The sequence below is a fragment of the Ovis aries genome, chromosome 16 (genome assembly GCF_016772045.2).
Source record: "Ovis aries strain OAR_USU_Benz2616 breed Rambouillet chromosome 16, ARS-UI_Ramb_v3.0, whole genome shotgun sequence".
NCBI lineage: Eukaryota > Metazoa > Chordata > Mammalia > Artiodactyla > Bovidae > Ovis > Ovis aries.
The window spans coordinates 37450027-37468905 of NC_056069.1; the positions used below are offsets into that span (position 1 = coordinate 37450027).

The window sequence follows — 18879 nt, forward strand, 5'->3', positions numbered from 1 at the left end:
AACTGAACAACAAAAAGTGTATTTCATAAGAGCAAGAACATTTTCTTAGATAACAAGAAGCTAATGGAAAAAACCATGAAATTTAACATTTATAAAATAATATCTAATCCCAAGTCCCTATTCTATCCACTGTCCCGATAATATTCTTTTTTAACTGTTTTTCCCCCTTGGTTCAGGAACCAACCTAGAATCAAATATAACATTCAGCTGTCATGACTTTAAGTCTTCTTGAATTTAGATTGGTTCCCTGTACTTTCTTTGCATTTATTGACTTGTTTGTATAATCCATAGATCTGGAATTCCAGTGATATGTTATAGTAGGTATTATCATAGACTCCTAGTGCATTATAACAGGAAGCATCTGATACCAGTTTTTTGCTAATTTGATGTTAACTTTGATCACTTGATTAATGCAGTGTGGGCCATGTTCTCCGTTATTAAGTTACCCGTCTGCAGTTTGTGGAAAGAGGCTTGTGTAAGGGAGACTACTAAATAACTAATTCCCACTGAACTTATACTACTTAATTTTAATACTATCAATGATTTTCTATCAATGTTTTATTTATTTATGGTCATTCTACTGTAATGGGACATTTCCCTTCCTCCCTATTCATTCATGTCAGTATGGACTGGGCAATTTCTTTTTTACTGAATGAGTTGCAATCTATTATTATTCATTTATTTTGATGCTCAAAATTTTCCCCAATTTGGCCAGGGGCAGTTCTTGCCTGGAGAATCCCAGGGACGGGGAAGCCTGGTGGGCTACCGTCTATGGGGTCGCACAGAGTCGGACACGACTGAAATGACTCAGCAGCAGCAGCAGCAGCAGCTTCTCCAAGCTGACTTTCTTGTCCTTCTGTTATGTCCTATCACTCTTTAAGAGATTCCTTACTTTTCAGTGCAATAAGATATGCCAACCTCATCTCATACCTTTCCTATCCCAACAGTGGAAACCAGCCTTTTCTTCAGAGAGGTGCTCTGATTCTATTTAGTGGAGAATATTATTCAGAGACAGCACTAGTTGTGCTGTTACTGGTATATCATTGTAAGCCAAGCGCATTAAATGAAAAAATAGAGAATCAAGAGAAAATAAGTAAAACATGAGTTGCAAAACAATATAAATGTGAAAAACAATTTATAAATTCCAGAATCACACAATTTCATAGGTGAAAAATATCTCTGGGAAACAAACATCTATTTTATAGGCAAGAAAACCAAGACCTAGTGATAGTAGGTATGTTAAATATGGTCACAGAATAAATTATTAGCCAAAGTCAGCAAATTCTCAATTCAAAGTTCACCAAGTTTTGCTCTTATACTATTTATTCAATAAGTATTTACTAAGTGCCTATAACATGCAATACACTGTTGCAGCTAGGGATATAGCAGTGAACTAAACAGATAACAATTCCTGTATGGCCTCACAGAGTTTAATTTTCCATACGAAAAGGTGCTTTAGTTCATTAGTCTTTAAGAAAATGTAAATGACAACCATAGTAAGATATATTTAAAGTTAAAAAGTAATCACCTGTTGCAATGACAGCATAGTGACAACAGGAATGCTCACACAATGCTGGTGGGAGTATATAAAATGGGTACACACACTCTGGAGAAGGGACATTATCTGTTGGGTGATTACCCTAGGCCCTGTAATTTCACTCCTTGGTATATACCCAACAGAAAGCTAAATAGCTTAAAGCTCTCAATCTCCTCCTAGAACCAGTGGGTCAGGCTAGACATGTTGGTCTTCAGAGATGGCAGAGACACAAAAAGTGCAAGCACAATCTTACAATGTTTTTTCAAACCTTTGGTCATGTCACTGGCAGGAACTACACATTACTTGGGAAAGAGCCTGGATGCAGGCAGGGGTGAAGGCCTGGAGCTGTTAATACAATCTATCATATCCACCCATTCCAAGATGTTTCAGAGATGGAAGCTGATATTTTAACAACACTCCCCTGCAAGGTGATTTTGATGCTTGCTAAAGTCTGAAAACCAACAGGCACCAGAGATTGCTGGGTCTTATGCCCAGAGTTTCTAATTCAGTAAGCCCTGAGTAACAGCCAAGGATTTAGCATTTCTAATAATTTCCCAATGATGCTAATGCTACTGATCCTAGGGCTACAGTGGTAACTACTGGGCTAAAAGACAGGGAAAATCTTCTGAGGAAGATGTCACCTGTAATGAATTTTGAAAGCTTGGTATTGATGAAGAGTAGGAACGGTGTTGCAGGCAGAGGGAAAAGCAAGTGCAAAGGAAGAAAGCTGTGAAACTGCATGACGCCCATGTGGTCTGAGGGAGGTTAAATAGACAAAAGCCAGATTATAAACAAGCCTATGTGCTAGGTTAAGGAGTCCAAATTTGAAACACTTTATATTAAGAAAATTATATGAACAGATTCTGTTATTAGAGCATGATCTATAGCAGCACTATGGAAGAGAAGGTGCTAAACTTGTAGAAAGGTACTAGAAGAAAGGAAGAACAATTAGGTAGAAATAAACTACCACTTGAACAAAGAGAAAGCAAGGTTAATAGCAAGAAAAGGGCAGATATACAGAAAGAGATTAATCTGGAGACAACTTGGATGTGGAGAGAGAGGGAATCTAGGACAACTTTCAGATTCTAGCTTGGGTAACTAAAGGTGTAACATGCCCATATACATGCATTCATAAATACAGGTATCACGTTCTGTGTTGTTCTATAAGGATTTGAAACAGTTTACTACAAGAATACATAGGTTGAAAGATAAACAAGTGAAGGATTCTGAACAAGGGATACACTGAGATAAAGAAAATAAATAAAAATAGTACAGAGTAAAGCACAGTATAATGCTCTCCAAAACTCCCAAGAGTTGACCTTCAAATATGGCTTAAGTTCCCTAGTTAGGAATGAAAAGAAGTAAATACATAGTGTCTATAAAGTGAATCAACTGTTCAGGAGAAGTACAGCTTTTCCAAGATACTGGAAATCTGAGGGAAATTTCACCAGTGAGTTCACATAAAGAAGATTCTGGATGATATAACGAAGAAAGTCCTTGAAGGCATCCCTAAAAAAAAACCTCCCCAAATGTTTCGAGCTACTTTGCTTTTTTTAATCACATCCATTTAAAAGGACAATTCAGTAAAAACAAACCAACAAGGGGCCAAAATAATGCAATCCATCCAAGTACACAGATCTCTAATAGTATGGTTCTATCGAAGAGTAAAATTGTAAATATTCAGAGGAATGGATGGACAGAAAGTTGCCACTGAACAGTCCTTCATTAATTTTTCTCAGAACTGGACTTTTCAAAAACTGAGATGGTCCAGAGTACATGTTTGAAATGGAAAACAAACACGCAGTATTACTAAGGGTAGCAATATAAGTTTTATTAACCAACCAATCTAGGCAAGGAAAATGAAGAGAGCTAACTTCACAAAGTTTAAGGAGCTTACTCAAAATATGTTTTACATAGAAACTTCAGGGAGGTTAGAATCTTCTTTGGAAAAAAGTCTGATGCTGCTCTAACACATGGATCATGCTGCCAAATTTCTACTAACAACAGATTATGCAAAATGTTATTACAATTTTCAGAATATGAAAGCCAAGAAGTTAATAAAACACCCTGTGTGTGTGCTCAGTCGTGTACAACTCTGCAATCCCATGCACTACAGCCCACCAGGCTCCTTTCACTCTAGGCAATGTTCTCTACACTATTTAACACATCATAAATTCTCTGTTACAGAAAAGTCTTTCCCTCTCTCCCTCTTTCTCCCTCTCTAAATACACTTTCACCCACTGCCCCTTGGCCCCCACCTTGGACACACACTTACTAGACTACCTACTAGTAGGCAGTATATGTATATAAACTGAGGTATATATAGAGAGAAAAAATATATATTTTGACTACTTGCTAAGTATGTGCTGGGCACTGTGCCTGTTGCTTTACATTCTCCTCCCCCCCCCCTTTTTTTCATTTGATCTTCATAATAACTCAATGAATAGGTCTCATTTTAAAGATCAGAACAAACGTAAATGAAGAGCAGAAAGTATAAAAATTAATTAAGATGTAGACTCAGTATTCAATAACAATTTATCATCATTCAAATCATTCAGATATAAAAGCTTTAATAAAATGGCGCTTAAACACACAAAAAGAGTATGTTCAGCCTTACCGTTACTACAAGAATTAAAACTATACTGAGAGCAAGTTTCTGAATTCCAGCCAACCTGATAAATGAGAAATGTCAACACACTATTACGGATGCTGTTGAGAAACAAGTACTCTCATACAATGCTGGCTAGAATGCAAAATGTAGTTTAATTTGGCATATATATCAAAACTACATGGGCTTCCCAGGTGGCGCTAGTAGTAAAGACCCTGCCTGCCAATGCAGGAGAACAAAGAGCCAACGGTTCAATCCCGGGGTTGGGAAGATCCCCTGGAGGAGGAAATGGCAACCCACTCCAGCATTCTTGCCTGGAAAACCCCGTGGACAGAGAAGCCTGGTGGGCTACAGTCCATGGAGGTCACAGAGTCGGACACGACTAAAGTGACTTAGCACAGCACACACATATACATTTACATAAACTTTTGACTCAGTAATCCCATTTCTAGAAGCTGACCCTCCACAAATATGCAGAACATAAGCAAAATGTTATTCATTACAGCATTATTTGCAATATAAAAATTTGAAAACAATCTAATGTCTCAGCACAGGAATCTGACTGTATAGTACATCCACATCATGGAATATTATATAGTAGTTTAAAAGAATGAGAACTATGAACTGAAACAGAGTAATTCCTAGGAAAAACTAAGTGAAAAAAAAAAAAGGTACAAAATAAATGTATACAGAATGCAATCTGTCCTGAATGAAGGAGAAATGAGAATACGTATAGGTACTGCTTAATCATAAAAAGAAATCAGGGAAGACAAAGTTGAAAGTAATGTAATCATTATCCCCAGGGAAGGTAGGAATGGGATTGTAGTGAGGCTCTTGAGTATACCTTCCCAATACCTTCCCTATTGGGTTGACTTTGGAACCATGTAAATGTTACATTCAGAAATCAGTATTAAATCAAATTTTAAAAAAAGCAATCTCTAAAATCAAACACAAGCAGCATAACTATATTATCAAATAATATAATCATCAGTCTTTAATATTCATTCACCAGTCCTGAATATTCATTGGAAGGACTGATGCTGAAGCTGAAACTCCACTACTTTGGCCACCTGATGCAAAGAACTGACTCATTTGAAAAGATCCTGATGCTGGGAAATATTGAAGGCAGGAGGCGAAGGGGACGACAGAGGATGAGATGGTTGGATGACATCACTGACTCAATGGACATGAGTCTGAATAAACTCCGGGAATTGGTTATGGGCAGGGAAGCCTGGCATCCTGCAGTCCATGGGGTCACAAAGAGTTGGACACAACTGAACAACTGAACTGAACTGAATAACATCATCACACACAAAAAAACTTAACCAAGTAATTCTCACCACAGGACTCTGACTATATAAAATTATTGAGTGTGGTGGGTTGCACTGTAAGGCCTCCTCCAAAATATGTCCACCTAAATCAATGAATGTGACCTCATTTGGGAAAAGGGTCTTTCAAATGTAAGAATCTCAAGATAAGATCACCCTGAATTTAGGGTGGACCCCAAATCCAATGAACTTATTCTTATGAAAGACAGAAATGGGTGACACACTCACACACAGTGAAGAAGGCCGAGGGAAGATGACAGCAGAGACTGGAGTTATGCAGCCACAAACCAAGCAATGGCTGGAGCCACAAGAAGCTGGAAGAGGGCAAGGAAGGATTCTTACCCAGAGCCCCAGCAGGGAGAATGAGACTGTTAACACCTTGATTCTAGACTTATGGCCCCTAGAACTTCGAGAGAATAAAATCCTGTTGTTTCAAGACACCAAAATTATGGTAATTTTTTACAGCAGCCCTGGTAAACTAATACACTGGGATATATTCTGACGACAGAAAAGATTAAAGAGAACTCTTAAAACTTGCCTAGTGTGTTTTATTTTGGCAGTGGTGTCGATATAGGAATTCAAATACAATATATTCTTAGAAGTCAAATAAAGAACACCTTCTACTGTGTCACTATTGAAATCTGAGAACTGTTTTTATTATTTATTTCCATAAGAAACCTCAATAAAAACATCTACAAACTTAATTCCAAAGTCCCTTTCCTCATTTTTAGTTTATTTCTATTTCTATTTTCCTCTGTTCCAACATAAACTGTCCATTCTTGCCATACTGATCTTTTCATTGATTCCAAAATAGGCTTATCCTCAAACCTTGCATGAACAGACTTCCTTATACTGTTCTTTTTCCTTTCTATACCAAACAAACTCTACCTATTCTCCAAGCTCCACCTCTTCTTTGAAACCATCCTCTACTACTGTGCTTCACAATCTTTTTCTTTAATGAACTTGTGTGTTACATGTATCTAAGTAAGGATCTGTCTATGCATCAGCTCAGTTCAGATCAGGCGCTCACTCATGTCTGACTCTTCGTGATCCCATGGACCGCAGCAGGCCAGGCCTCCCTGTCCATCACCAACACCCAGAGTTGACTCAAACTCGCATGCATTGAATCGGTGATGCCATCCAACCATCTTATGCTCTGTCGTCCCCTTCTCCTACTACCTTCAATCTTTCCAAGTGTCAGGGTGTTTTCGAATGAGTCAGTTCTTCACATCAGGTAGCCAAAGTATTGGAGTTTCAGCTTCAATATCAGTCCTTCCAATGAACACTCAGGACTGATCCCCTTTAGGATGGACTGGTTGGATCTCCTCGAAGTCCAAGGGACTCTCAAGAGTCTTCTCCAACACCACAATTCAAAAGCATCAATTCTGTGGCACTAAGCTCTCTTTATAGTCCAACTCTCACGTCCATACATGACTACTGGAAAAACCATACCCTTGAGGAGACAGATGTTTGTTGGCAAAGTAATGTCTCTGCTTTTTAATATGCTGTCTAGGTTGGTCATAACTTTCCTTCCAAGGAGTAAGCGTCTTTTAATTTCATGGCTGCAATCCCCACCTGCAGTGATTTTGGAGCCCCCCCCAAATAAAGTCAGCCACTGTTTCCACTGTTTCCCCATTTACTGCCATGAAGTGATAGGACCAGATGCCATGATCTTAGTTTTCTGAATGTTGAGCTTTAAGCCAACTTTTTCACTCTCCTCTTTCACTTTCATCAAGAGGCTCTTTAGTTCTTCTTTACTTTCTGCCATAAGGGTGGTGTCATCTGCATATCTGAGATTATGGATATTTCTCCCGGCAATCTTGATTCCAGCTTGTGTTTCCTCCAGCCCAGCGTTTCTCATGATGTACTCTGCATATAAGTTAAATAAGCAGGGTGACAATATACAGCTTTGACGTACTCCTTTTTCAATTTGGAACAAGTCAGTTGTTTCATGTCCAGTTTCAACTGTTGCTTCTTGACCAGCATACAGATTTCTCGGGAGGCAGGTCAGGTGGTCTGGTATTCCCATCTCTCTCAGAATTTTCCACAGTTCATTGTGATCCACACAGCCAAAGGCTTTGGCATAGTCAAGAAAGCAGAAGTAAGATGTTTTTCTAGAACTCTCTTGCTTTTTCAATGATCCAGCAGATGTTGGCAATTTGATCTCTGGTTCCTCTGCCTTTTCTAAAACCAGCTTGAACATCTGGAAGTTTATGGTTCACGTTTTGCTGAAGTCTGGCTTGGAGAATTTTGAGCATTACTTTACTAGCATGTGAGATGAGTGTAATTGTGCGGTAGTTTGAGCATTCTTTGGCATTGCCTTTCTTTGGAATTGGAATGAAAACTGACCTTTTCCAGTCCTGTGGCCACTGCTGAGTTTACCAAATTTGCTGGCATACTGAGTGCAGCACTTTCACAGCATCACCTTTAAGGATTTGAAATAGCTCCACTGGAATTCCATCACCTCCACTAGCTTTGTTCGTAATGACACTTCCTAAGGCCCACTTGACTTCACATTCCAGGATGTCTGGCTTTAGGTGACTGATCACACCATCGTGATTATCTGGGTAGTGAAGATCTTTTTTGTACAGTTCTTCTGTGTATTCTTGCCACCTCTTCTTAAGATCTTCTGCTTCTGTTAGGTCCATACCATTTTTGTCCTTTATCGAGCCCATCTTTGCATGAAATGTTCCCTTGGTATCTCTAATTTTCTTGAAGAGATCTCTAGTCTTTTCTATTCTATTGGTTTCCTCTATTTCTTCGCACTGATCGCTGAAGAAGGCTTTCTTATCTCTTCTTGCTATTCTTTGGAACTCTACATTCAAATGGGCATATCTTTCCTTTTCTTCTTTGCTTTTTGCTTCTCTTCTTTTCACAGCTATTTGTAAGCCCTCCTCAGACAGTCATTTTGCTTTTTTGCATTTCATTTTCGTGGGGATGGTCTTGATCCCTGTCTCCTGTACAATGTCATGAACCTCTGTCCATAGTTCATATTTAGGGTGATGACATCAGGGAGTCATGACTGAACATAATCAGATGATCTTAAAACAATGATCTTCCTATGCTAGGCTTATTAGCAGCCTCATATTTGCTTTTATTGGTAAGCGAACCAAATTTTAAGGGAAACCTACAGTTAAACACTAGAATACTTTTTCGTGCTTTCAGTATCGTATTAAGGAAAATAGAAAAATTAGTTAGTGTTTACATAAATTGGTAATTTAATATCCTTGGGAAAATCTAGGGGCTTCCCTGGTGGTCCAGAAGCTAGGACTCCACACTCCCAAAGCAAGGGGCCCAGGTTTGATTCCTGGTTAGGAAACTAGATCCCACATGTCTCACTGAAAGATCCTGCATGATGCAACAAAGACTTGGTGCAGCCAAATAAATAAATAAAAAACTTTAAGTCCTTGGAAAAATCTAGATCAAAACTCAAAACAGCTCTATGTTTTTTGTTTTATTTTCATAAAGCCACAATTTTGCAGTGTAATAAAGCACAATTTATTCTATTACAAAAAAGAAGCTAGTAATATTACTAGTTTCTTACTTATCGAACATTAATGCTATAGTGCTGATGAGGGCACAAAAAAAGTTTAAAAAAATCAAATCCACTTGGTACCTTATCTATGCTGAATTAAATGAACTCTGTTAATTTTTACTATTGATTTCTGAAACCACAACTAAAATATGCTCAGTCTTAGATTTAATTATTACATTAAAAAATTAAATCCTTTAACAAAAATTACCATTAAGTTGCTACTAAAAACAAACATCTACTTTGAGCAAGTGATGGGGTTCCTAAATTTATAAGCCTCCTTTTTCTTCTTGAAATTAAGAGGTTAAGTTCTACACTAAAGCCCAGAAATGTTTCTACTGATATCGATTAGACATCAGCCAACACTGGGTAAGTTTTAAATAGGTGTGTTATTCAATCAGTCATGTTCAACTCTTTGCAATCTCATAGACTGTAGCCCGCCAGGCTCCTATGTCCATGGAATTCTCCAAGTGAGAATACTGGAGTGGGTAGCCATTTCCTCCTCTAGGGGATCTTAGTGACCCAGAGAATGAACTGGGGTCTCTAGCACTGCAGAAGATTCTTTTCTGTCTGAGCCACCAGGGAAGATATGTAAATGTTTCAAATACTATAATTTCCATAAGATACTTTTGACTAAATAGAATCAGAGAACTTCAAGGTAGAGGAAAAATTAAGCATTACTAGTCCAGCTTGCTTATTGTACATAAGAAACAGGAATGCTGCATATTTACAAAATATGGGGAGCAACAATTTGGAGAAATATTACTATAGCTGTTGTAATGGAGAAACTGAATTTATTACAACTACGAAACTCACATAATAGCAGAACTATATACAGCCTCTGATAACAGCTTTAGATATAAATTCTATTAAATACTGACACATATAGTTACCTACCACGAAAAATACACTAGAACAATATCATAACTTAGAAATATAAAATAAGCGAAATAGGGAGAGGACCTGAACACACATTTTCCAAAGAAGACACACAGATAGTTAACAGGCACAAGAAAAGATGCTCAGCATCGCTAATCATCAGAGAAATGCAAATTAAAATGACAATGAGATATAACGTCACACCTGTCAGATCAAATATCAACAAAAAGACGGTAAGTAACAGACTGGCACGGATGTGGAGAAAGGGTAACGTGTGCACAGTTGGTGGAAATGGAAACTGGTGGAACCAGTGGGGAAAACATCATGAAGCATCCTCAAAAAACTAGAACTACCATATGATCCAGCAATTCCAATCCTGGGTATAGATATAAAGAAAACAAACATTAATTCAAAAAGATATGGGCACTCCAATGTATCTAACAGCATTATTTATAATAGCCATAAGCAGTCTTAAGTGTCCATCAATAGATAAATGGATATTTTGCCATTTGCAACAATGTGGATGGACTTGGAAGGTATTATTATGCTTAAGTAAAGTCAAACAGAGAAAGACATGTATCATGTGATATGACTTACTTCAAAAAAATAAACTTGAATACAACAAAAAAGAAACAGATTCACAGATACAGAGAAAAAACTAGTGTTTACCAGTGGAGAGAGGGAAGAGGAGAGGGGCATGATAGAGGTGGGATTAAGAGGTACAAAGCACTATGAATAAAATAAATAAGCTATAAGGATAGCATAACACAGGGAATACAGCCAGTATTTTATAATAACTATAAATGGAGTACAATCTTTAAAACTTGTGAATCACTATGTTATGCATATGAAACTTACATTATATTATAAACTATACTTCAAAACAAACAAAAGAACAAAACATAAAAATGAAAGACAAAAGAATTATCAATGTATTAAAAAATGATTATTCAGAAAGAACTTTTATTTAGTACTACCATTCTAGACAAGTGTAATTTTAAAGTTTCATTTTCCAGTACTCTATTGGTATAAAAATTCAGCTATAAAGGTAAACTGTGATAAGCTGAGATGCATATTGTAACCCATAGAGCAACTTCTAAAAAATAACTTGTAAAAGTGGCAAAAAAAAAAAAAAAAAGAGAGAGGAGAATTTAAATGGTACACTAAAATAATATTCAGCACAAAAGAAGGCAGTTTTCATTCCAGTCCCAAAGAAGGGCAATGCCAAGAATGTTCAACATGCTAAGTAGCTTCAGTTGTGTGTGAGCCTATGGACTGTAGCCTGTCAGGTTCCTCTGTCCATGGGATTCTCCAGGCAAGAATACTGGAGTGGGCTTCCATTTCCATCTACAGGGGATCTTTCCAACCCAGGGACTGAACGCATATCTCTTAAGTATCCTGGACTGGCAGATGGGTTCTGTTCAAACTATCACACAAGTGCATTCATTTTACATGCTAGCAAAGTTATGCTAAAAATCCTTCAAGCTAGGCTTCAACAGTATGTGAACCAAAAACTTCCAGATGTACAAGCTTAATTTAGAAAAGGCACAGGAATCAGAGATCAAACTGCAAATATCCTTTCAGTTCAGTTCAGTCGCTCAGTCGTGTCCCACTCTTTGTGACCCCAAGGACTGCAGCACACCAGGCTTCCCTGTCAGTCACCAACTCCCGGAGTTTACTCAAACCCATGTCCACAGAGTCTGTGATGCCATCCAACCATTTCATCCTCCGTCATCCCCTTCTCATACTGCCTTCAATCTTTCCCAGCATCAGGGTCTTTTCTAATGAGTCAGTTCTTCGTATCAGGTGGCCAGAGTACTGAGTTTCAGCTTCAGCATCAGTCCTTCCAATGAATATTCAGGACTGATTTCCTTTATTGACTGGTTGGATCTCCTTGCAGTCCAAGGGACTCTCAAGAGTCTTCTGCAACACTACAGTTCAAAAGCATCAATTCTTCATTGCTCAGCTTTCTTTACAGTCCAACTCTCATACATGACTACTGGAAAAACCATAGCTTTGACTAGATGGACCTTTGTTGACAAGGTAACGTCTCTGCTTTTTAATATGCTGTCTAGGTTGGTTCTAACTTTTCTTCCAAGGAGCAAGTATCTTTTAATTTAATGTCTTTTAGATATTAAATATCCTTTGGATCACTTCCTCTGGATCATAGAAAAAGCAAGGTAATTCCAGAAAAACATCTATTTCTGCTTCACTGACTACTCAAAAGCCTCTGTCTATGTGGATTACAAACTGTGGAAAATTCTTAGAGGGATGGGAATACCAGACCACTCTACTTGCTTCCTGAGAAATCTGTATGCAGGTCAAGAAGCAACAGTTAGAACTGGATGCGAACAATGGAATGGTTCCAAATTGGGAAAGGAGTACATCAAGGCTGTATACTTCATTGTTAATTTAGCTTATATGCAGAGTTCATCATGTGAAATGCTGGGCTGGATGAATCACAAGCTGGAATTAAGACTGCCAGTAGAAATATCAATAACCTCAGACATGCAGATGATACCACCCTTATGGCAGAAAGTAAGGAGGAACTGAAGTATCTCTTGATGAAGGTGAAAAAGTAGAGTTCAAGCTGGCTTAAAACTCAACATTCAATAAACTAAGATCACGTCACCCAGTTCCCATCACTTCATGGCAAACAGATGGGGGAAAAATGGAAACAGTGTCAGGTTTTATTTTCTTGGGCTCCAAAATCACTGTGGATTACACTGCAGCCACAAAATTGAAGAAATTTCTTGCTCCTTGGAAGAAAAGCTATGACAAATCCAAACAGCATATTAAAAAGCAGAGATATCGATTTTCCAACAAAGGTCTGGATATTCAAAGCTATGACTTTTCCAGTAGTCACATATGGATGTGAGAGTTGGTCCATAAAGAAGGATGGGTGTCGAAGAATTGATGCTTTCAAACTGTGGTGCTGGAAAAGACTCTTGAGAGGTCCTTGGACAGCAAGGAGATTAAATGAGTCAATCCTAAAGGAAATCAACCCTGAATATTCATTGGAAGGACTGATGCTGAAGCTGAAGCTCCAATACTTTGGCCACCTGATGTGAAGCGCCAATTCACTGGAAAAGATGCTGGGAAGAATTAAGGGCAGGAAGAAAAGGGGGTGACAGTGGATGAGATGGTTGGATGGCATCACCAACTCAATGGGCACGAGTTGTGCAAACTCCAGGAGATAATGAAGGACAGAGAAGTCTGGCATGCTGCAGTCCATGGGTTGCAAAGAGTTGGACACAACTTTGACTGAACAACAACAAGCATAAATTCAGTCATATCAGTAATCACATTAAATGGGAATAGACTGAACATGCCACTCAAAAGGCAAGATTAAAATAATGGATAAACTATCCAGATCAAACTGGCATTACTTCCACAAAAGACAGACTTTAGATGCAAAGGTAAAAACAGGTTGGAAGTAAAAGAATGGAAAAGATATTCCATATGAACAGCAATGAAAAGAAAGCTCAACTGGCTATAGTAATAGCAGATGAAATAGAGGAAATAAACAGTAATAAAGACAAAGAGGGATCATTTCATAATGATAGAAAAGTCCATAATTATATTGGGAAGATACAGCATTTACAAATATATTCACTCATACGTAACAACAGAACCACCAATACATGAAGCAAAAAGTGAAAGAATGAAATTGAACGAACAGAATTAGACAGAAAATCAGCAAGAATCCAAAAGACTTGAACAACACTATCAACCAACTTGACCTAACTTACATTTATAAACACTCCACCCAGACTATTTAGAGACACATTCTTTTTAAGCACACATAGAACATTCTCCAAAACTGACCACATTCTAGGCCACAAACAAATCTAAACAAGTTTAGAATCATAAAAACGATGTTTCCTGACAATAATAGAATAAAATTAAAAATCTGTAACAAGTAAATCTGGGAAAACTTCCAGGTCAAAGAAGATAACAGAAGGGAAATAAAAATATTTTGAACTGTAAAAACGAAAAGATAACACATCAAACTTTGTATGTTACAACTGAAGCAGTATTTACATTACGGTATTCACAGATTTAAGTGCCTGTCTTTGAATAGTCTCAAGCCAATAGCCTAAGTTTCTATGCCTTAAGAAACCAGAAAAAAGCAAATTAAATCCAAAGTAAGAAGAAACAGTAAATATTCAAGGAAAAATGAATGAAATAAACCTCAGAAAAACAAGAGAAACATCAATGAATTCAAAACTTGGTTCTTTGAAAAAAAAAATTAAAAAATTGACAAACCCTTACAATGATGAAAAAATAAGAGACAAGAGCAGGTACCACTTACCAAAATCAGAAATGGCAAAGAAGAAACCACTACTGCTCCTATAGAAATAAAAAGGATCACAATGGAATGTTATGAACAACTTTAAACCAACAAATCAGAGAACTTATATTAAAAAGAAAATACTAGAAAGATACAACTACCAGAACTGACTACAAGAAACAGAAAATCTGAATAAATCTGTAACAGTTAAGGACACTGAGCTACATATTAAAAATCTTCACACTAATAAAAGTCTTAGAACAGATGGTTCGACTGATGAAGCTTATGAGATATTTAAGAAATGACTTGTTCTCCGAGGTCATTATTACCTTATACCAAACCTAGACATAAACACAGGAAAACTGTAGATCAATATCCTTCTTAAAAAATTAGCTAATTGAATTCAACACTATACTGCTGCTGCTGCTGCTAAGTCGCTTCAGTCGTGTCCGACTCTGTGCGACCCCATAGACGGCAGCCCACCAACCTCTGCCGTCCCTGGGATTCTCCAGGCAAGAACACTGGAGTGGGTTGCCATTTCCTTCTCCAATGCATGAAAGTGAAAAGTGAAAGTGAAGTCGCTCAGTCGTGTCCGACTCTTAGCAACCCCATGGACTGCAGCCTACCAGGCTCCTCCGTCCATGGGATTTTCCAGGCAAGAGAACTGGAGTAGGGTGCCATCGCCTTCTCCCAAACCTATACTAAAATGAACTATATGTTATCACCCAATGAGATTTATCCAGAGAATGCAAGGTAGGTTTAATGATCTGATGATCAATTAATTAATACAAAAATTATATTCACAGAATAAAGAACAAAAACTACATGATCATTTCAATGAGATGCAGAAAAAAGCACATGACAAATTACTCAACACTGTAGCAAAAATGCTCAAAAAACTAGAAACAGAACTTCTTCAACTAATTAAAGGACACCTATAAAAAGTCTACAACAAACATTATACTTAACAATGAAGGCTTTCCCCCACATAGCAGAAGAACAAAGATGTCTACTCTTACTACCTCTTCTGAATGTTGTACTGTAGATTCTAGCCAAGGCAGCAAAGACAGGAAACAATAAACTTTAAAAATTAAAAGCTATTATGTACATTCAGACTAGAAGAGGCAGTCTACTCCACTATCCTTGCCTGGAAAGCCTCACAAACAGAGAAGCCTGGTGGGCCAGAGAGTATAGGCTCGAAAGAGTCAGACATGACGCAGCAACTGAACAACAAAACTGTTATTACCAGATCACACTAGCCTGCATATGGAAAATCCTAAGAAATCACTAAAAAGCTACTAGAACTAAGAAACGAACTTAGCAAGGTCATAAGATATAAGATCAAAGTATAAAAAATAAACCACATTTCTATTTTCTAGTAAATATGTGAAAATGAAAATAAGAAAAACAATTCCATTCAAAATAGCACCACAAAGAATATTTAGGAAAAAAACTTTTTAAAGAAGTGACAAGGGTTGGAGGAGGGAGGGGTGGGGATTAAATAAGGGCAATAAAAGGTATCCCTGTGCTGACAGAAATGTTCTATACCTTGACTGTTTTAATCTCAATATCTCAACTATGATACTTATTGTACTACACTTTTACAAGATGTTACCATTGGAAGAAGCCGTACAAAGGATCTCCCTGTAGTATTTCTTAAACCACATGTCAATCTACAATTATCACAAAATTAAAAGTTCGATTTTGGAGACTTCCCTAGTAGTCCAATAGTTGAGCATCTGCCTTGCAGTGCAGGGGATGAGGATCTGATCCCTGGTCAGGGAATTAAGATCCCACATGCCACCTCCTCAAAAAAAAAACAACCACCTTAGACCCTTACCCCACACCATTCACAAAAATTAATTCAAATGGATCAAAGACCTAAATGTAGAACCTAAAACAATATAATGACTTAAGAAAAATATAAGAGAAAACCTTTGACTCTTGGTGTAGGCAAACAGTTCTTAGATAACATAAATATGAGTAAATGATAAAATTGATAAACTGGAGTTCCTTAAACTTAAAAACTTTTGGCATTTTAATAGATACCAGCAAGAAACGAAAAAGACAAACCACAGACACGGAAAAATAATAAGGAAATCATATTTTTGACAATACTCATGTAAGAGAACACAAATAGACTTTCTCAACTGAATAAGACAACAATCCAGTTTAAGCAAAGGAAAGACTTGCTGGAATAGACATTTCACCAAAGACGACACATAAATGACTTAAAAGCACAAAGACACACTCAACATTATTAGTCATTGAGAATATGCTAATTGAACACACAATGAGATATTACAACACATTAACTAAATTGGTTATGACCAAAAAGACAGATCATATCAAGTGCTGGTTAAAATATGGAGGAATTAGAACCCTTAACATCGCTGGTAGGAAAGAATAGACACTTTGCAACACAGTTTGGCAGTTTCTTAAAAGTTAATTTATCATATGACTCAGCAATTCCATTTTTGGGAACCTAAGTGAAAACATACATCACAAAAAGACCTGTCCATGAATGTTCAATGGGCTCAGTCAGTAAAGAAATTCCCTGCAATGAGCAAGACCTGGGTTTGAGTCCTGGGTCAGGAAGATCCCCTGGAGAAGGAAATGGCAACCCGCTCCAGTGTTCTTGTCTGGAGAATCCCATGGACAGAGGAGCCTGGCAGGCTACATCCATGGTGTCACAACAGTCAGACACGACTTAGCGCTATTTTTCTTTATGAATGTTCAAAGAAACATTACTCATAAAAGTAAAAAACTGGAAATGATCCACATGTCTATCAACCAGTGAAAGAATAAACTAAACATAGCATATTAATACAATGAAATATCATTTAGCAATAAAAAAGAACAAAATACTAATACATGCTATACCACGGAAGAAGCTAAAACACATTATGCTAAGTGAAAGAAGCCAGGTACAAAAGACTACATATGTAGTATGATTCCCTTTAGATGAAATGTCCAGAAAAATGTAGAGAAATAGAAAGTAGATCAGTAGTTGCTTGAGGCTGGGGAAGTGGTGTAGGAGTGAGAACTAAGCACAGATAGGCTGGTGGGGTGTTTTGGTTATCATGGCCAAGTCCTAAAACTGCATTGTGTTGACTGTACGACTCTGATAAATGTTTACTAAAAATCATTTAATTGCAACATATACTTGCAACAGATGACTTTTATATTATGCAAACTATACCTCAATATGCCAATGCAGAGAATGTTCAAACTACTGCATAACTGCACTCATCTCACACGCTAGTAAGTGAAGTTGCTCAGTCGTGTCCGACTCTTTGCGACCCATGGACTGTAGCCCACCAAGTTCCTCTGTCCACAGGATTCTCCAGGCAAGAATACAGGAGTGGGTTGCCATTTTCTTCTCCAGGGGATCTTCCCGACCCAGGGATTGAACCCAGGTCTCCCACATTGCAGGCAGGCGATTTAACCTCTGCACCACTAGGGAAGCTAGTAAAGTAATTCTCAAAATTCTCCAAGCCAGGCTTCAGCAATATGTGAACCGTGAACTTCCTGATGTTCAAGCTGGTTTTAGAAAAGGCAGAGGAACCAGAGATCAAATTGCCAACATCCGCTGGATCAAGGGAAAAGCAAGAGAGTTCCAGAAAAACATCTATTTCTGCTTTATTGACTATGCCAAAGCCTTTGGCTGTGTGGATCACAATGAACTGTGGAAAATTCTGAAAGAGATGGGAATACCAGACCACCTGACTTGCCCCTTGAGAAAACTGTATGCAGGTCAGGAAGCAACAGTTAGAACTAGACACAGAACAAAAGACTGGTTCCAAATAGGAAAAGGAGTACGTCAAGGCTGTATACTGTCACCCTGCTTATTAAACTTATATGCAGAGGACATCATGAGAAACGCTGGGCTGGAGGAAGCACAAGCTGGAATCAAGATTGCTGGGAGAAATATCAATAATCTCAGATATGCAGATGACACCACCCTTATGGCAGAAAGTGAAGAAGAACTAAAAAGCCTCTTGATGTAAGCAAAAGAGAAGAGTGAGAAAGTTGGCTTAAAGCTCAACATTCAGAAAACTAAGATCATGGCATCCAGTCCCATCACTTCATGGCAAATAGATGGGGAAGTAGTGGAAACAGTGGCTGACTTTATTTTGGGGGGCTCCAAAATCACTGCAGATGGTGACTGCAGCCATGAAATTAAAAGATACTTACTCCTTGGTAGGAAAGTTATGACCAACCTAGACAGTGTATTAAAAAACAGAGACATTACTTTGTCAACAAAGGTACGTCTGTCAAGGCTATGGTTTTCCAGTGGTCATGTACAGATGTGAGAGTTGGACTGTGAAGAAAGCTGAGCGCCGAAGAATTGATGCTTTTGAACTGTGGTGTTGGAGAAGACTCTTGAGAGTCCCTTGGATTGCAAGGAGATCCAACCAGTCCATCCTGAAGGAGATCAGTCCTGGGTGTTCATTGGAAGGACTGATGTTGAAGCTGAAACTCCAGTACTTTGGCCACCTGATGCAAAGAGCTGACTCACTGGAAAAGACCCTGATGATAGGAAAGATTGAGGGCAGAAGAACAGGACGACAGAGGATGAGATGGTTGGATGGCCTCACCGATTCACTGCATATGAGTTTGGGTAAGCTCCAGGAGTTGGTGATGGACAGGGAGGCCTGGTGTGCTGCGGTTCATGGGGTCGCAAAGAGTCGGACACTA

The 18879-nt window shown here is 38.1% G+C and overlaps 1 protein-coding gene across 7 annotated transcripts in view; it reads right to left on the bottom strand.

Moving 5' to 3' along the window:
• Window positions 1-18879, bottom strand: part of NIPBL (NIPBL cohesin loading factor) — a 197997-nt gene that overhangs the window by 126065 nt on the left and 53053 nt on the right. For 3 of the 7 annotated variants that reach the window (XM_060400491.1, XM_060400493.1, XM_042233854.1), the window contains exon 2: window positions 14200-14237. The exons of the other annotated variants lie outside the window; for them this stretch is intronic. The gene's annotated coding sequence lies outside the window, so the exon portion shown is untranslated. The remainder of the gene's footprint in view (window positions 1-14199; window positions 14238-18879) is intronic. 7 annotated transcript variants of the gene reach the window in all.